The 21,008-nt window shown below is 36.0% G+C and overlaps 1 pseudogene; it reads right to left on the reverse strand.

Moving 5' to 3' along the window:
• Window positions 1–21,008, reverse strand: part of LOC127705713 (peroxidase-like protein) — a 72,586-nt pseudogene that overhangs the window by 22,576 nt on the left and 29,002 nt on the right.

The raw sequence follows: 21,008 nt of genomic DNA on the forward strand, positions 1-21,008 counted from the left end.
ATAAAAAAGAAGATGTGGTATGATTGCCAATGAGACAACTATTCACAAGAGACCAAATGACACAGTAATAAACAACTATAGGTCACCGTATGACCTTCAACAATGAACAAAGCCCATATCACATATATAAATATATATAGTCAGCTATAAAAGGCCCCGAAATGGCAAATTTAAAACAGTTCAAACGAGAAAACTAACGCCCTAATTAATGTTACAAAAAATAAATGAAAGAAAAACAAATATGTAATACAGCAACAAACGACAACCACTGAATTACAGGCTCCTGACTTGGGACAGGTACATACATATAGAATGTGGATGGGTAAAACATGTTAGCGGAATCCCAACTCTCCTATAACCTGGGACAGTGGTGTAACAGTACAACAAAAGAACGAACTATGCATATCAGTTCATAAAAGCTTAGCTCATCAGATGGATACAAATAGAAATGCATCTAACAAAAACACAAATTGGATCGGTGGCCGGGTACTTGTAAATTTCCACAACAAAAGGACTCTAAGAACAGATCTGAGAGTACTCGCATGCAGTTTCTGACAGCTATGTCAAAGCAAATAGCAACTAATAAAATAAATCATGCATCTAAGACTAAATTATCAATCAGTACACATCCAACATCCAATGGATCTAGAGTAAAGAGGTCATAAACAGTCAGAGAAAACATGACCTTGTGCAATGCCAAGATACAGGTATCGACAGATTGTAGATCCATGAATTTGCATATGTTTATGACAATATTGTTTAGTATAATAAAACCGATTTTTCCATTTTTTATATCTAAGTTACTAGTAAATACTCTAGGAGTTGTTAAGTTCATCAAAAAATAATTGTGAGAGTGGACCGTGACAAGCTGATAAATTCCTTTCCACATACGAGTTATTACAACAGTGGTGAGCTAGCCAATAGTCATTCACCAGGTGTTCTCTGGTCTAAGCTGTTAAGCATCACCACAAGTTAATTTAAAGTTGTAAAAGCGGGCTAGACGATGCAAGTTTCTCAATATACAAGTTCATATAACTTGGATGAGCAAGCCAATCCTTATTATTAATATTTATTGAATACATTTTAATTACAGAGTTGCTTTATATATAATAGTTCAAGAAAAACACAAAAATGATTTTTTAAACGTATAAGTGTTTTATTATTTGAAGAAAAATAATCTCAGAACTCAATAGTGAGTTTTTGTCCTGTGACTTTTTGTCCTGTGACTTTTTGTCTGTGATTTTTTTGTCCTGTGACTTTCTGTCCTACATTCCAGTTGAAAACCTGCCAAAGGGGTTGTCCGTTTAGCTGTACGGGATGTATACATACGCAGCCCCGTCTGAATAGAATGGGACGTTGATGCCTTGTGGAGAGAGAATACCACGCTTATAGAACCTCCACAACAACCCCGGACAACAACCTCATTGAGGGGTCCGCATGTGGCCTGTTGCAAGGCAAAATTTCGGTCCCTATTCAATGTACTCTCATTTTCCAGTGTCAGTCCAAATTTCCTAGATATGGCAACATTTTGTGCCTTATATGAAATTTCCCGGACATGTAGCAGCATCCCAGTTGACCATTACTACAGAACATACCCATTATATGTATTGGTTATCTTTTCTCGTTCTCAACATGCATGAACTATTTGCCACTTGCGCTAAGCTAAGCTACCAACAACAAATTATCCTTTCTTGCACAAAGCCTTCTTTTAATATTACCGTCAAATTCGTTTTCTTCACGCATTCTTAAAAATATAGAATCGGCACATGTTTTGAAATAACATGGCGAGATGAAAAATGTTTGGCAGCTTCGAAAAAAAAGGATGAGTTAGGAACATAATTTTGCAATTTAAAGACGGTAAGAGATAATTTCCATACATTTTAATGTTGTTCTTATTAGTTTTTGGAGTGGGTTATTAATTTTAAAATTTGCTACGAGAAAATAGTATCTATCGATAAGGGTTTCAACATTGATAGTAAAAAAAAAATATCCGATAAAAAACGTTGAATGTAAATGATATGAAACTCCGAAGTCTTATATTATAGGACTAGATAGTTAATTAGATGGCGTCTAGACTAAAATATACACGAAACGAAGCTACATATTATCGAGCCCATGCCTGGTAAATTGTTTATTTTAGACTTTTAATAGTTTGGATAAATATTTAACATTGTTATAAATCAAATATGAGAATTTGAGTCAAATCGGTGAACATGAATTTGACAGCTAGTGCCCCTTTAATTAAGAATATAGTGAATTATCTAAACTAATAACGAATGAAACCTGTTTTGACGTTCTGTTCCCGATAATTTGCTTGTTATAAAAAAGTTGAATTTGTAACGGTCCGACAAAAACTCATTATGAAAACACGTCCCATATTCATATCACCCTAAACTAACCTAAAAAAAGTACAGACAAACACAGTTCTATTGATTGAGAAACAAAAAGTGCCACCAAAAATAATATGCGACAGTGGTAGACCGAGAACTTTGACAAATTCGGCTTTAAAGAGATCTTATAGAAGTTTTTGCGAGTTATGCCTGGTCAACGATAAATATAGGGAAACAGTGTTACTAGACTAAATAGACGAGTTTATAGTCATCAATGAACTTAAATTGGCAAAGAAGTTGCAAAAAATCTCACCTGATGTACGCATCGGATAAATGACTATCACCTGAATTTTTTTAGGAGATACGATGGAATAGATAAAATTGCGAGTCTGTAGTAGAAGTCATACTCATGATCTAAGCAATGTTTTAAGTCAAAACACAAGATAAATATGAAAAATGAAATTTGATGGGAGAATGAATCACTGTAAACAAATGTGGTCAGTCGAGAGTTATAACTAAAAAGTAAAATAATCAAAATATCAAACTCCAATGAAAATTCAAAACTATAAGGATACACGACAATAAAACGTAGAAATCATACGCAGTGATAACGAAAAAAATATATATAAACATGATAATGAAAAAATATATAAACATAACAAACTGCTAAAACAGGTATTCGATTTTATTATGTATTATCTTCAGAAAAAGTGTATAAGGCAAATGAAATGAATTCAATTCGAATATTGTAGTGAATTAAAGTTATAATTAATTTTCGTATTTGTTTACATGTGGTTCCAGACAGTGTAGAGCATGGCTCCTGGCGTGAGTGTACCTTCTTGCATAATCAATGAGCTCTTAGACTAGTCTAACAAATGAAAAGAACAATTCGGTGTTTTACCTCTGAAATACATTCACTATAGTCATGAAAATGACATCAAACATATTTTTGTAATGATATCTACAAAAGTGTTGCATTTTCTCGGTTTTAAAAATACTTCCGTAGATACTGCCTCTTTAAATAATACATGTAAATAAATTAATAAATTTTAAAGTTGAACTCAAGGTTTGTTTAAACATTTTCTTGGAAATTTCTGATAAATAATCATGAAATTACCTGCTGTCAGGGATATTACCAATGCAGCAGACGATATCCTTGTCACCATCTACAATAAGAAATTTAATGTATAAAGGCATTATCGGATACATATTAATGTTAAGATATCTGCATGTTTTGCTATGCAATTAGGCCTTGAATTCAGTTATACGGCGCATGTGTCCAAAAACTTCATGGGGGGTCTTTGATGCAAGATCGCGAAATTCGAACTTGATTGTCTTTAGATATATAACAATTACTGCATTTAAAATGGTTTTGTCATGATCCTAAATAAGTCTGTATGGCAAAATGATCAGTATACAGTAAACAGTGTATAAACAAAGTATAAAAGCCCATTTACAATCTATCAACATACTTATTTTTATCATAACAGATGACAATAGACTTGACGTACACTATGCTATAATTATGTTAATGGTAACTCTGCTCACCTCTGAGAAGGGGCGTTGAAACAAAATCATGGTCAATAAACTGTCCAAAGTGAGTTAAAGCTATATTAAATCTTTTACTCCGGGGTGGTGACGTCCCCGTATTGAATAACGCGTTAGATATATCTTGGGGACTAGGAAGCGGAAGTCCAGTTATACTTTTTCTACGTGGTAACAAACCAAGGTTGAATTCTAAAATAAAAGAAAATGTAATGACATAGACAAATCAAGGCGGCTATAGCTATGAATTAAAACGAACAAAATGATTAATTGTTGATTTTTCCTGGTGACCGAGATTCCTTTCAAACTATACAAACTGCTTCACCACAGGATTTGATCGGCATTTATATCGCTATTACATTGCATATATATATGTATGAGCGTAAAGTACTGACCACGGATTTGTTTGAATTGTAGAAACCACTATTTCGATTTCTATTCTCCCCATTGGTAAACCACCGAATGAAAAATAACATCAGAAATATAGATTCCACCACTGCATCAAGTGTGTTACAGACAGTTAAATTTTAGAATTTAAAACGCGAGGGTTGCTGAAGTTTTTGAATAATTAAGAATTTTAAACTGTTGAGAGTGGAGAAATGTCGTAATACACGACATATATTGGTGGAATCTGTTTTTCTAACGATTTTGAGACGATATCTAAACAAGGTTTATCCTTCCTTTTCAAAAATTTGCAGAAAAATGTGTTCTTTATGGGTGACATCATCAGGTGTTGTCGCCTTTTTCATGACGTCACAATAGGAACTTCAGTAGAAATCAAGAAAATTTGACGTCATAATTGAAATTTGACCAATCTTTTGCTGAGAACAAATTTTTCTGATGAGATGAGAAATATTTTTCTCACACCGATCGAAAAATGTGAAAATAGAATGAAAATTAGAGAATAACAATTCAAGTGATTTAATGTTTATTTAGTACCGGAAAGATGCTACGGGGGCGATAGTTAATGTATATAAATAAGGAGATATGGCGTGATTGTCAATGCGACAACTATTTATCAAAGACAACATGTAAAAAATAACAACTACGGGTCATTATCGGTCTTCAACAACTTACACAAGTTACCGTATAGTAGGCTATAGAAAGCCATGAGACATCAAACGCGACAAAATTTCAAATGAGAAAACCAACAGTCTGATTCAAAAGCGAATAACATTAAACAAAAACCAAAAACGCCAGACAGCAATCAACGGCAACATTTTGTCTACAGAATCCTGGCTTGGATCAGACATACTTAATTTACCAGTAAAATATTAAGTCAGGGATTTCGTTACCACAAATTACTTAAAACCTTTACTAAATTCTTCCATAGAAACAAAGATTTGATCTGCAAGTTTGGCTGTACCTGTAGAAAAACATATTTCAAACGGAATAGCACATCCTAAATTTTATGTTGATGTTGTAAACAGAGCCCGGCAATTTAGATACGATCCGGGTAAACTTATCAATCCTTTAAATAAACTTATTCTAAAAGGTTACCTATTCAACACTGTAATTAAATCTTTGAATATTGTTTTTATTGGTATAAATATGGTTTTTGTTATCAGTAAATTAAAACCATACTAAATATTACACATAAGTACTTTCACGGTACTACAGTCTGTCAATACCTTTAGTTTTTGCTTTGCACAAGGTCATGTTTTTCTCTGACTGTTAATGACGTCTTTACACTAAATCCATTGGAAGTTGGATGTGTACTGATTGCTATTTTAGTCTTAGATACATGATTTTTTTTATTAGTTGTTATTGGCTTTGATCTAGCTTTCAGTAACTGCGAATACTCTCAGATCTGTACTTACTGTCTTTTTGTTGTGTGGATGTATAAGTACCCGTCCACGTCCACTCTTTGTTTTTGTTAGATGTATTTCTATTTGTATCATCTGATGAGTTAAGCCTTTTTTTATAGTTTGTTCTTATGTTGTACTGTTACATCACTGTCTCAGGATAGAATGAGGGTTCAGCGATCACAAACATGTTTAACTCTGCCACATTCTGTTTGTGCCTGTCCCAAGTCAGGTTCCTGTAGTTCAGTGGTTGTCGTTGGTTCATGTCTGTCATATTTGTTTTTCGTAAATTGTGTTGTTATAAATTAGGCCGTTAGTTCTCTCAATTGAATTGTTTCATATTTTTCTTGTCAGGGCCTTTTATAGCCGACCATACGGTATGGGTTTTTCGCATTGTTGAAGGTCGTACGGTTGCCTATAATTGCGTACATCCACTTCATTTGACCTTTGGTGGATAGTCTTCTCATTGGCAATCACGCCACATCTCATTTTTATATAGTTTGAAATAAAACATAAAACACAATTGACTCACCATCGCCATAAGCAGGAGGCAAAAATCTTGCCTGTGTTGTAAAAGATGCTCCCCATAAGGGGTTACGTAAATTATTACAAGAGCCATTTGCTGTTCGGTACAAGTCATTTGGATTACATACTGGAACATGCACTGGACAGTAAGGAACCAATTGTCTCCTGAATTCCGCAGAATTTGGAAGTGCACCTCCATTTCTAAAATTTAATAGATCGATAATAGGAAAAATTGGCAACACTAGATGTTTTATTCCTTGAAATTTCTTTAAAAAGTCCCTCAATGTGAATTTGTATCCTAACATATACTAGTAATACTTTTCAGAGAAGTATTTTATTGTACCATATTTTTTACACCTGATTATTGTTTGAGCATTCAATCAATAACTACATTTTTTTTCTACTATCTGAAATGACCAGACTCAAGCTAGCGACCAATTCCAGCGACCAATCAAGCTAGCGACCAATTCTATCGACCACTAAACTTAACAGTGAGCATCAACACGTTAGAGAATCATTCAGAGATATGTCTGAAAATCACAAATTGACATTATGCTACAACGTTCTACTAATACGAAATACGTAATATATCGCTTTTAAATGTTTAATGGACCACGTATGTCTACATTTGCAATAAATAGGGGACGGAATAATAAATACATATCCTTTTTAGAAAGGAAAAAGTAATTAAGTTTGTTTAAGTTTTACTTTGGATTTCAATCTTTCTAACAGTTAACGTGAGTAGCGTGCTTGCTCAAGGCTTATGCTCTAAATCAGTAATTCAGTATTTGAAGATTTTATATTGCATGGCATTATACATTGATATAAAATCGAGATCTTCGTTCCTTGCAAAAGATGAATGAAAAAAAAAAACAATAAAAAAAAAAAAAACAAGTTAAAAAAAACCAAAAGTATCTGGAATGTTATTTGTTTGCGATACTTTAAACTAAGATTTTTAACGTGTAACAATAACTACATATAGTATAGATGAATTAATAAAAGGCAATCTTAGTACATAACGGCTAAACCAAGTCTCAAGATTCAGAGGTGTATTAAGTATTGTAGAACAGAATAAAACAATCTTAGTACATTAGTGCAGATGTCAATTTACGGTGAGAAAAATAAAAAGTTAAACTGAACAAGAAAGACGCTATATGCGGTAGAAAAATCATATAACGGCTTTCTATACTCTCGGCATCCTCAAATATCGTGTATTTCCTTAAAATCCCTTTAGGTAAAGAATTACTATATCGGCCCGGTCAAAAAGAACATACAAGAAAGTAGTACATATTTCAAACAAAATAGTTCCTACGCATATAGCCAAAACTTTGTCAATAAGTGAAATATTTGGTTTATTTTGGTATAAATGAAAGTTTAATCACTTGGGATCACTATAGGACCCTTGTTGAAAGTCTCTTTTGAATGATAAAAAAAAGAAATTATAAAGCAGGGAATATTTGCCCTGTTGCTCAGATTTTGCTCAGTACCTGTTTTTGTACTTCCAAATTTCCGGGAACCAGTCAACAAATATCGGTACTGTTATGCTGATTTTTTTCCAGGAGAAGTAATGATAATGTATATTTTGCCATTGAATAACTGTCATATAATTTGAAGTTAGGACAATGGTTATTATTTTTACCATACTGGGTAAAAGGGCCGGACGGGGGTGCACTTTCCCACCCGGGCATTTCCATGAATAGAAGGGCCTGGGACAAGCTTTCAATCCCACTAGGTGTGGGTAAAAACTTTGCCGTAGGGAACTGTACACAAAGACTGAAAAATGTGCCCATACCCATAATTGATAGGTAACTCAGACTTTGGGTGGCCAGTGAAGTCTTCAGGTGCACTTTCCCACCCAGGTATTCATATGAGTTGAAGATATGGATAATAGCTTTCAAACTAACCACCTGTGGTCAAGAACTTTGCCGTAGGGAAACGGGAGGATAGCGATTCCTGCCACCACCCCTGTGCTGAAAAATGAAAATTTGGTATGTTGTTGTGAGCTTCCGGTGCACTTTCCCACCCGGGCATTTCCATGAATAGAAGGGCCTGGGACAAGCTTTCAATCCCACTAGGTGTGGGTAAAAACTTTGCCGTAGGGAACTGTACACAAAGACTGAAAAATGTGCCCATACCCATAATTGATAGGTAACTCAGACTTTGGGTGGCCAGTGAAGTCTTCAGGTGCACTTTCCCACCCAGGTATTCATATGAGTTGAAGATATGGATAATAGCTTTCAAACTAACCACCTGTGGTCAAGAACTTTGCCGTAGGGAAACGGGAGGATAGCGATTCCTGCCACCACCCCTGTGCTGAAAAATGAAAATTTGGTATGTTGTTGTGAGCTTCCGGTGCACTTTCCCACCCGGGCATTTCCATGAATAGAAGGGCCTGGGACAAGCTTTCAATCCCACTAGGTGTGGGTAAAAACTTTGCCGTAGGGAACTGTACACAAAGACTGAAAAATGTGCCCATACCCATAATTGATAGGTAACTCAGACTTTGGGTGGCCAGTGAAGTCTTCAGGTGCACTTTCCCACCCAGGTATTCATATGAGTTGAAGATATGGATAATAGCTTTCAAACTAACCACCTGTGGTCAAGAACTTTGCCGTAGGGAAACGGGAGGATAGCGATTCCTGCCACCACCCCTGTGCTGAAAAATGAAAATTTGGTATGTTGTTGTGAGCTTCCGGTGCACTTTCCCACCCGGGCATTTCCATGAATAGAAGGGCCTGGGACAAGCTTTCAATCCCACTAGGTGTGGGTAAAAACTTTGCCGTAGGGAACTGTACACAAAGACTGAAAAATGTGCCCATACCCATAATTGATAGGTAACTCAGACTTTGGGTGGCCAGTGAAGTCTTCAGGTGCACTTTCCCACCCAGGTATTCATATGAGTTGAAGATATGGATAATAGCTTTCAAACTAACCACCTGTGGTCAAGAACTTTGCCGTAGGGAAACGGGAGGATAGCGATTCCTGCCACCACCCCTGTGCTGAAAAATGAAAATTTGGTATGTTGTTGTGAGCTTCCGGTGCACTTTCCCACCCGGGCATTTCCATGAATAGAAGGGCCTGGGACAAGCTTTCAATCCCACTAGGTGTGGGTAAAAACTTTGCCGTAGGGAACTGTACACAAAGACTGAAAAATGTGCCCATACCCATAATTGATAGGTAACTCAGACTTTGGGTGGCCAGTGAAGTCTTCAGGTGCACTTTCCCACCCAGGTATTCATATGAGTTGAAGATATGGACAAGCTTTCAATCCCACTAAAATAAAAAGCACATATCTATAAACTATTTTGAAGAAATTTCCTCGATCAGACATAGACCTTACATTAAGTACATGGAGAAGTTAGTTCGTTGGAAGAAATTTCTTCAAATCAAAAACTCCATGAATGTTTTCGAAAGTTATTAATGTCTTTAACTTAAAAAATTTACCCAAGAGTCTATATTTTTCATGAAGAAGCTTTTCTCGGAGTTTCACCAAATTTCATGAAGACTCACAAAGTGTAATTGACGTCTAAAAACTTAAAACTTAGACTGTAGCTATATGTTAAGTTCAAAACAGAAATTTATCCGTTAATCAATAAAATTTGGAAAAATTACCTGGAATACTATAGATAAACATCCTGTCTCGTGGTATCATACGAGTCTCAAATTCAGGATTTGTTAAGTAACTTCCCTCTTAGAACAAAATCTTTAAAAAGATTGTAGCGCTGTGTGTCCATTATTACGTTAAAGTGTTATTTGGGAGTAAATGTTACAAAACTACATTCGTGTATTAAAGGTTCAAGGACATCTTGTGATAATTTCGGCAAAATCTGAATTTGGAATATCCCTATAAAAACAGGTGTTATAATGTTATCATTTATTTCGACCACTAACTGAAATTAATTCCTTTTTTTATCTTAATAGATACTCGTAATCACGTCACATAATTAAAGTACTAAGAATATTACCCACTGAGTACCCTGTAGTTCACAGTAAAATATCAAAGGCACGGCACTGGGTGTTGTGCTCATGGCCGTAACTAGCCTCTTTTAAAAGTGAGTAAAAATATATAAAACATTTTCAGCGAAGGGTTTGGGGGCCACTAAAGGCCCCCAGAAGCTCTGGAAAAAATGACGCAAAATCGTGCATTCTGAGCGTTTCCCGGAACCTTTCTTAATCTAAAACGCAAATTTTGTTTTAATTATTTTTCGACAATATTCTGGTCTCAAAACAAAATATATAGATTCAGTGTAAGACTTTTAGTTTTTGGGGACAACATCAAAAGACCGATATGTAGGATAAAGCAAAAATCGTAATTCACATAGTTAAGTGTGTGGCTGCTGTTCTTTTGCCTTTTTTTGTTATTGAGTTTCGGCTTGCAGGAAAAACGTATTATACCTGTCAATTATGTTTTTTTTTCAAATTAAGTTAAGAGGGGGACTGATTATCATTGATATAACTATATGTGAATTCAGTTTTTATAACACATTTAAATTACAACTTGATGATGTTCCTAACTGGGATAGAAAGGGTACACTCAGGGTAGACCAAGGAAAACTGTTCTTAAGACCTCATTGCTACATTTTTGTGCTGTTTTAATATGTATACTGGCTGATTAATGTCGGCTCTGTCTGTTCTGGTCTTGTATTGTGTTTAGACTTTGGTGTAATTTTTTGTGACTCTAAAATTTATTAATAGCTACTTTAAGTACCGCTTAAGTCGACGCTAGGGGCCGTCTTGACCTTGTTGTAGGGTATGAATGATTCGTTCATTGTTGAAGACTCTCCGGCGACTATCAAGATGAAGAACAGGAATAAAAGCCCTGTTCATTGATAATTGTATGTTTTTCTATGTATTGTGCGCGATTTTGTCCAATGCACATTTACTCCATATCCCTTTTCTATTTAAGGGCCTGAAAACGGCTTAATGCAAGTTTACGCCCTTCAATGTAAAAGGTCATATGACAATACATTATTTTTCTTTTTAAATGATTTGATTCCGGGAGATTGGTTGTCTCACTTTAATTTTAACCTATGTCAGCTTTTTAGTTAAACAGAAAAGAGAGTCAGTTTTGTATTCTTTAATATAAAGTTTTAATTTTCCTTGAAAAAGCGACCAATGTTTCTATGTTCGGTAGCTTCGTATCTTCTCAAAACATTTTCTCCAACAATATCTGGACATGTAACATTGCCAAACCACACAAACGTTCACCCGTCATTACCGACCACTTCGACTATGCTTTTTCAATATTTTTTATTTTTTTATTATCAATGTTGCAGAGTACATACCTTTTCATAGACTTACCGATACATATTTTTACGATTTAAAGTAGTTTTTAAAATCAGACAAAAGGTCCTTAAATATAATAAAACTTAAGTATAAAACAAAATTACTAATTTACAAATGAAATTCAACACTAAGACCATAGTCATAAAGAAGGGCAATCAATGAACAAAAGACAAACCTGGAGAACAGATAAGACACATAACGACAAACAATATAGACAATCAACATTGAAAACTAAAAATAAATGAGAAACTTGGATCCCGAAAAAACAGGGTCGACGTTCGAGGATGAACAGAACTTGATTCTTGCAAGACACTCGCCGTGAAAACAATCTGATATGAAGACAAGCTTTTGTTTCAACTTTTTTTTTTAATTTCCAACAGGAGGCATTTGCCTCAATGTAGTTACGGCCCTGAACTGTGCTCTATGATGTACATGATATTTACTGACATCCATCTGTGGTAGTAATTATGTTACCCGTATATCATATTTCTCACATGAATAGTAGCTTGAATACATTTTAAAACTTCTTGAGTGGTAAATTGTTTTTTTTTTTCAAATATAATTAAATATGGGTTGCTGTCTTATTGGCCTGAATCTAACTCTCATTTTAATCATACTGCTAATACAAAGCGTTACATGCAATTGTCCTAATCAATAAAACTGACCGATGTGAATTGTAGGAATTAACCCTTTTGGGACCCTACATTGTATATCAGGAGGAAAATTCCGTATTTATAAACAAAATTCAAATTGTTAAACAACCTCATTGATTACGGACATTATGAACATGTACATGCACAGTGATTTTAAACGTGTAGAAAGACATGCTCATTTGATTTTTGCAACAAATGATGTAAATATTTTCAATTTTTGTATACAGCTGTTATTACTTAAATTGATTAATCAGCATGCGTTCATGTATACATTAACTTCCTCATAACAATATTGTATTTTAACGCTTTAACATTTTGAGTGCCTTTGAGAACAGGTAATGCAATTATATGTTCTTTTGAACATGTTTTGTTTTTGAAATTAGAGAATGTAAAGTGAACATATCCTTTGAACGCAACGATCATTCATATTCTGTCTGTGCAAAGGTGGGATGCCTTTTTAAATGAATTATTTGCTTGTCAAACAGTTTTTTGTTTCTTAAAGTTTAAAGTTATGTGAGTCGAAAATACCCTTCCCCAAAATAGGACAAAAAAATACCATACCTAATTATGTTCAACTACACTTCTTTATGTATGCTGTTTGATGCCAAAATGTCAAGTAAATTCATGTGATTTCAAGATAAATTGGCATACAGATACATCTGACCAGTTCTGGAGTATTATTGTGTTACTCACAGTCACGTTATTTGCTTTCATAATTGATAGAATTTCTACCAATGATCTAACTTGTTTTAAGGCTAGAAATGTTTCCAACTAACGAAGTGCTCCAAATATTCTAATTAATATTTTATATTTTAGGTCTGATAGTTTGTTGGAAGAAATTTCTTCCCATTTTCTAACAGCTATATGTTTTTCATATTAGATCTACATGTAGGTCTGATAGAAGACATTTCTCCAACTTACTAACTGCCACAAATATTTCATTTTAGGCCTATTTCTGATATAAAAACTGTTTTCCAACGAACTAACTGCTTCAAATATTCCATTGAAGTTTGATAGAAGAAATTTCTAACGACTTACTAACTGCCACAAATATTACATTTTAGGTCAGGTTTGATAAAGAAATTTTTCCAACGAACAAATAACTACATGTGTTTCATTTTAGATCTAATTGTAGGTTTAATAGCAGAAATTTCTTCCAACGAACTATCGGCTTGGATTGAATATTTCATTTCAGGTTTAAATATGATTGAAGAAGTTTCTTCCATCGAGCGATCAGCTCGACGTAATTCATGTTACGTTTGATAGAAGAAATTTCTTCCAACGAACTAACTGCCATAGTATTATTTTTTAGGCATAAGTCTGATAAAAGAAATCTCTTTCAATGAACAAACTGCTGCAATGATTTTATTTTTTTTCTCGAATAATAGAAAATTCTTCCATTAAACTGACCTCTCTATGTACTTCTTCTAAGGTCTGAGAGAAGAAATTTGTGTCGTAAAGTATTCTCATAGTTTTACGCAAGTTTTTAATTTTTTTAAAATGTCTTCTAACCATTGAAGTTATCAAAAGCCGTTTCTTTGTACTTGGTAATTTTTGATACATTCATGAATTTTGCATATTTAATTACGCAAAGAGGACATTTCTGGATTTTCCTCTTTTACTTTGGACTGCATTTTTAGATCTTTCAAAAACATTAATGTATCAATGTCATTACAAAATTATACGCAAATTATATGAAAACAATGTTAAGCTTTTTTTTTTACCGATACAGATAGTTTAGTCATGATATTCAAAGGGGTGATGTTTACAAGGATATATTCCAATATGTTCAATATAAATTCGATATTTCTAAATATTCAAATAACTATTTATCAGGACTTGGTGATAACAAAACGGTAATTGACATTTTTAAATATAAAAGTGCTGGTAAAATAATGACCGAGTTTGTTGGTTTATGGGACAAAAATGTACACCCACATAGTACATTGTGAAATTACGAAGAAAGCTAATAGGTGTTTAGAAAACTTTAACTTTTGAAGAATAGAAACGATGTTTAGAATCACAGCAAATCAATAAATATTATTAAGAGTCATCCTCACAATATCTTATTAAGATTAATAAGATTGCTTTGTCATACATTAGCTTATGAACATTACAAAATTAAAAAAATATGTATTAAAGAAACACAAATTATAAATAAAAAATAATGATAATAAAAATGAAAAGAAAGGAATTAGTTAAAGAAAGAAGATCAGACGTCAAATATGGTGAACTTAATAATCCAAAGTTTAATCATCTAAATTCTGTAAAAGTTAGCAGGCTTGTAGACATGGTAGAGGAAGACTATCCTGAATATCCTGAATATCTCGAAAAAGCTGATTAATTTATTTGTAATTTAACTGCAGTAGATTTACGCCACCACAGGTGCATACAACTAGTACACACGTTAACAGAAATAAGAAGATGTGGTATGAGTGCCAATGGGACAACTCTCCATCCAAGTCACAATTTGTAAAAGGTAAACAATTATAGGTCAAAGTACGGCCTTCAACACGGAGCCTTGGCTCACACCGAACAGCAAGCCATAAAGTGCCCCAAAAATAAAAATAAAGGCATAACAGTTAAAGGTATCCAAAACACGAATTCATAGGAAACTATGGACGCCATACATACATTAGAAAAGCATAGTCAATATAACCAAATATACTCGTCAGTAAACTAATATCCCGTAGATGTGATGTATCTAGTAGTAGTATGTACCTGTGATTGCAAAAATCTACTACCGTCAAAACACGGACCAATTCATCAGCATGTTCAAGGCGGGTGGGGGTTAGAATGGAGTATGTTCATGCAATAGATCATCATTTAATTTACATTTTTGAAAATACTACACAGAGAAACAATCCCCCTTTTCTACTACAAAAATCAATCAGTGGGTTCATAATTTGGAAATCAAGAAGCAGTGAACAATTAACTTTTTCAATCGGGTTGGTTGGACATGTTTTTGAACATGAAAATCACTGTATCAACCCATCTTACAACTCTTGAGGACTGGTTTAGACTAGGCGTTTTTATCAAAGAAGACACATATAATGTCATCTCTATAAAAAATAACCAACTCCTTTGATTGGGTTGGATGGACTATGTTTGTATGTACATGTATATGCAAATCACTACATGAACCAATCTACTAACACATGAGGACTGGTTTGAACGAAAGGTTTTCCAAAGAAGACATATATAATCTCATCTCCAAAAAAAAAAAAATAAGTGTCCCTATTTTCCTACCGGATATTGTGAACAGTATGCATTTACAATATCCGAAACAGTCCAATGGTATTGATTTCTTTTAACAAAACAAAGATGTACCTGAACCACGCGAACTGGATTGTGTTTGATGATTTGATGTTGGGAAATAAAAAAAACAGTAAAGATTACTCTGTTTGTTGACGGCACAACAATGTCGACTTCGCATATCTCTCACAAAATTATTTCAAACAGCTCATACCGACCAAGAATAATGATCATATTTATACTGTAGTGATATCACTAGAGAAGAGTGTTGTTCAGCTGTGCAATCGATGTTGGTCATAACCACATCGGTACATCACCATTGATCTCGCCATCCAGAAAAGAGCAGAAATTGTTTAGATGATTTTCATAAAAGTTTAAATTAAGACTCTGAATCTAAATTAGAGACAGAAGCAACATCTGGAATATATATTACACCCTGGAAAGATAGGTGTAATAAGCGCACAAAGGAATATGACATCAGATGGATGAAAAAGTAGGATTAAGAATATAAGGATAAGATAAATGACTCGAGAGAAGTTTGCTATCGATGTCGTATAGTCGTATAGCTAAGTGGGCAACGTTTATTGAAACCAAAAAGTGTGTGGGTAGAAAAGGGGGGATGAGTGTAAATGTGTGTGTATGTGCATTAGTGGGAACCCATTCAAATATAAAAAAGTATCTGTAGTAAGTGCTTTGCTGACAATGCAGACCCTAAACAATTGTCGTGTCAGCAATTGTAGCCGGATCACCACTTGATACGATACACCTATCATCTTGAAAGACTGGAAAAGTTATGAGATTGCTATACTAATGCTTGAGACTTACAACTCTTTCCCAAACAGTCATGAGGGAAAAAAACATCATCAAGTATTCTCTGGACGAAGATGTGAGTTGGATCACCATTTCATTAAACACTGGTTCTTACGATATCGACATCATCACCAATGAAATCCAACGACAGTTACAACTAAACAAACATAAGTCAAAATTGTCATTGGTGCCAATAGTAGTTCTCTGAAAGCCACTCTAACTTAGCCAAAAAATACTATCAAGTAGACTTTAATTCTTTCAAGAGCATCAACACGATGCGTGAGAAAAAATAACCTACGCATACAACAAGATAACATAGAAGGTGAACAGATTGTAAACAGACTTAGAATTTAAGTCAACAGTGAAATCATCGGTGGTAGTTATGCCAATGAATCACAAAAAAAACACCATCTGCAGCTTTGTCCCAACTGTTACATCCACAGGAGCACTTATCTAACTGATCAAGATGGACATCTTATCGATTTGAGAGGTAAGCAGTTCACATACGCTTTCGTCTTCGCAAGATACATACATTAATTAACTCAAACGCGGTGGATATGAGTATGTTGTGCACAAAATAAGGTGAATGTCTATATTTATTTACCTCTCAGATAACTTACCCACTACCTTTGGAGATAAATTGTATTTACAAAATAGTAAACAATTCTTCGAAGGAATTGGTTTAGTACTTGGTCCCAATAGTCCTTTCAAAACATCCCTCTCTTAGGCATGTTGATCTAGATTGTAATACAATAGATGAAGTCGATTCATGAAAGCAATTGTGGCGAGAAACAAAAATCAAATCCACCGAAAATGAGTTGGCATAAGTGCTATGGGCCATTTTAGAGGCCATGCCTACCTCTACCTTTAGTATAATGGCCCATGTGGAGAATCTCTTAGTTTGGCCAGTCGGCAATAGTAAAGTTGGACTATGTGACATACTGGGTACCCTTTACCCTATGCTGACAAACTTGTACGGGTCAAGGGCTTAAGTGCTCAGGGCTATTTTAGAGGCCATGCCTACCTCTACCTTTAGTATAATGGGCCATGTGGAGAAACTCTTATTTTGGCCAGCCGGTAATATTAGATTGGACTATGTGACATACTGGGTATCCCCACCTTATGCTGACAAACTCGTACGGATCTAGGACATAAGTGGTCTGGGCCATTTTAGAGGCCATGCCTACCTCTGAATGGCAGTGTCCTGATAATGTTGAGTTTAAAGACTCTGATTGATCTTCGTAGTTTTGAAAAATGATATGTCATGGTAACAGTTTTTATTTTTTCTGTTTTTTTCATTATCTATAAATCTTCTTGCATGTCTGATCTGTTTAAAATGAAAGATATACCATCGTATTTACGGCATGGAGTGCTTTTGAGACTGGACTGTATTTGTCAATAAACAAATTATGGAATGCCCATATGACATTAATTGTTTCAGTATACATTAATTCACTGATACCAATCGATTCTTGGTTTTATGTATATATAGGCATTAACCTTTTTATTTACATTCATTTTTAAAGGTGTTAAAAGACGCGGACCTTGCAGCAGACACCTATGGATTTAAGATTTTCTATTGCTATAAATAGCAGAACCATATTGGATATTTAAAGTTAAAAGTAATTTCATTGTCACAATCTTATTACCCACACCACTTCATCGAACGCGGTCTCATCTCATGAATAATAGACTTAAAAAAAGCTAGGGTTTCCGTGCATTGTGTCAGCGAAGCATAGACGGATTCATACTTTGTTCAATCACCTGTTCAATTTTTGCCGAAGCCATGATCTGCTAGCGCTCTGCCTGCGTTCAAGCTAAAAACCTTTACGTAAAAACTAGGCGACATACGGTTACAACATAGATGGAACAATTCAAACATAATCAACTTACACTGTAGTTCAATTATTCAAATGCCAAAAGTCCAAATGACCAACAATTATGGGTATGGCTCGCTTTTCCGTATTTGTGTTCAGTTCCCTACGGCAAATAATTTACCCACTCCTAGTGGGATTGATAGCTTGTCCCAAGCCCTTTTATTCATAAAAATTTCCGGTTGCGAAAGTGCACCGGAAACTCACAACAACAACATACCACAGGTAATTAGTTTGAAAGCTATTATCCATATCTTCAACTCATATGAATACCTGGGTGGGAAAGTGCACCTGAAGACTTCACTGGTCATCCAAAGTCTAAGGTACCTATCAGTAATGGGTAGGGGCTCATTTTTCAGTCTTTCTATACAGTTCCCTACGGCAAAGCTTTTATCCACACCTAGTGGGATTGAAAGCTTGTTCCAGGCCCTTTTAATCATGAAAATGCCCGGGTGGGAAAGTGCACCAGAAGCTGACAACCACATACCCAATTTCGAATTTTTGTCCATTACGGGTGGTGGCAGCTGTCTCTTTACTCCCACTTCCCTACGGCAAAGTTCTTGACCACAGGTGGTTAGATTGAAAGCTATTACCCATATCTTCAACTGGTATGAATACCTGGGTGGGAAAGTGCACCTGAAGACTTCACTGGTCATCCAAAGTCTAAGGTACCTATCAGTAATGGGTAGGGGCTCATTTTTCAGTCTTTCTATACAGTTCCCTACGGCAAAGCTTTTATCCACACCTAGTGGGATTGAAAGCTTGTTCCAGGCCCTTTTAATCATGAAAATGCCCGGGTGGGAAAGTGCACCAGAAGCTGACAACCACATACCCAATTTCGAATTTTTGACCATTACGGGTGGTGGCAGCTGTCGCTTTACTCCCACTTCCCTACGGCAAAGTTCTTGACCACAGGTGGTTAGATTGAAAGCTATTACCCATATCTTCAACTGGTATGAATACCTGGGTGGGAAAGTGCACCTGAAGACTTCACTGGTCCTCCAAAGTCTAAGGTACCTATCAGTAATGGGTAGGGGCTCATTTTTCAGTCTTTCTATACAGTTCCCTACGGCAAAGCTTTTATCCACACCTAGTGGGATTGAAAGCTTGTTCCAGGCCCTTTTATTCATGAAAATGCCCGGGTGGGAAAGTGCACCAGAAGCTGACAACCACATACCCAATTTCGAATTTTTGTCCATTACGGGTGGTGGCAGCTGTCGCTTTACTCCCACTTCCCTACGGCAAAGTTCTTGACCACAGGTGGTTAGATTGAAAGCTATTACCCATATCTTCAACTGGTATGAATACCTGGGTGGGAAAGTGCACCTGAAGACTTCACTGGTCATCCAAAGTCTAAGGTACCTATCAGTAATGGGTAGGGGCTCATTTTTCAGTCTTTCTATACAGTTCCCTACGGCAAAGCTTTTATCCACACCTAGTGGGATTGAAAGCTTGTTCCAGGCCCTTTTATTCATGAAAATGCCCGGGTGGGAAAGTGCACCAGAAGCTGACAACCACATACCCAATTTCGAATTTTTGTCCATTACGGGTGGTGGCAGCTGTCGCTTTACTCCCACTTCCCTACGGCATAGTTCTTGACCACAGGTGGTTAGATTGAAAGCTATTACCCATATCTTCAACTGGTATGAATACCTGGGTGGGAAAGTGCACCTGAAGACTTCACTGGTCATCTAAAGTCTAAGGTACCTATCAGTAATGGGTAGGGGCTCATTTTTCAGTCTTTCTATACAGTTCCCTACGGCAAAGCTTTTATCCACACCTAGTGGGATTGAAAGCTTGTTCCAGGCCCTTTTATTCATGAAAATGCCCGGGTGGGAAAGTGCACCAGAAGCTGACAACCACATACCCAATTTCGAATTTTTGTCCATTACGGGTGGTGGCAGCTGTCGCTTTACTCCCACTTCCCTACGGCAAAGTTCTTGACCACAGGTGGTTAGATTGAAAGCTATTACCCATATCTTCAACTGGTATGAATACCTGGGTGGGAAAGTGCACCTGAAGACTTCACTGGTCATCCAAAGTCTAAGGTACCTATCAGTAATGGGTAGGGGCTCATTTTTCAGTCTTTCTATACAGTTCCCTACGGCAAAGCTTTTATCCACACCTAGTGGGATTGAAAGCTTGTTCCAGGCCCTTTTATTCATGAAAATGCCCGGGTGGGAAAGTGCACCAGAAGCTGACAACCACATACCCAATTTCGAATTTTTGTCCATTACGGGTGGTGGCAGCTGTCGCTTTACTCCCACTTCCCTACGGCATAGTTCTTGACCACAGGTGGTTAGATTGAAAGCTATTACCCATATCTTCAACTGGTATGAATACCTGGGTGGGAAAGTGCACCTGAAGACTTCACTGGTCATCTAAAGTCTAAGGTACCTATCAGTAATGGGTAGGGGCTCATTTTTCAGTCTTTCTATACAGTTCCCTACGGCAAAGCTTTTATCCACACCTAGTGGGATTGAAAGCTTGTTCCAGGCCCTTTTATTCATGAAAATGCCCGGGTGGGAAAGTGCACCAGAAGCTGACAACCACATACCCAATTTCGAATTTTTGTCCATTACGGGTGGTGGCAGCTGTCGCTTTACTCCCACTTCCCTACGGCAAAGTTCTTGACCACAGGTGGTTAGATTGAAAGCTATTACCCATATCTTCAACTGGTATGAATACCTGGGTGGGAAAGTGCACCTGAAGACTTCACTGGCCATCCAAAGTCTAAGGTACCTATCAGTAATGGGTAGGGGCTCATTTTTCAGTCTTTCTATACAGTTCCCTACGGCAAAGCTTTTATCCACACCTAGTGGGATTGAAAGCTTGTTCCAGGCCCTTTTATTCATGAAAATGCCCGGGTGGGAAAGTGCACCCGAAGCTGACAACCACATACCCAATTTCGAATTTTTGTCCATT

The sequence above is a fragment of the Mytilus californianus genome, unplaced genomic scaffold (genome assembly GCF_021869535.1).
Source record: "Mytilus californianus isolate M0D057914Y unplaced genomic scaffold, xbMytCali1.0.p SCAF_6, whole genome shotgun sequence".
NCBI lineage: Eukaryota > Metazoa > Mollusca > Bivalvia > Mytilida > Mytilidae > Mytilus > Mytilus californianus.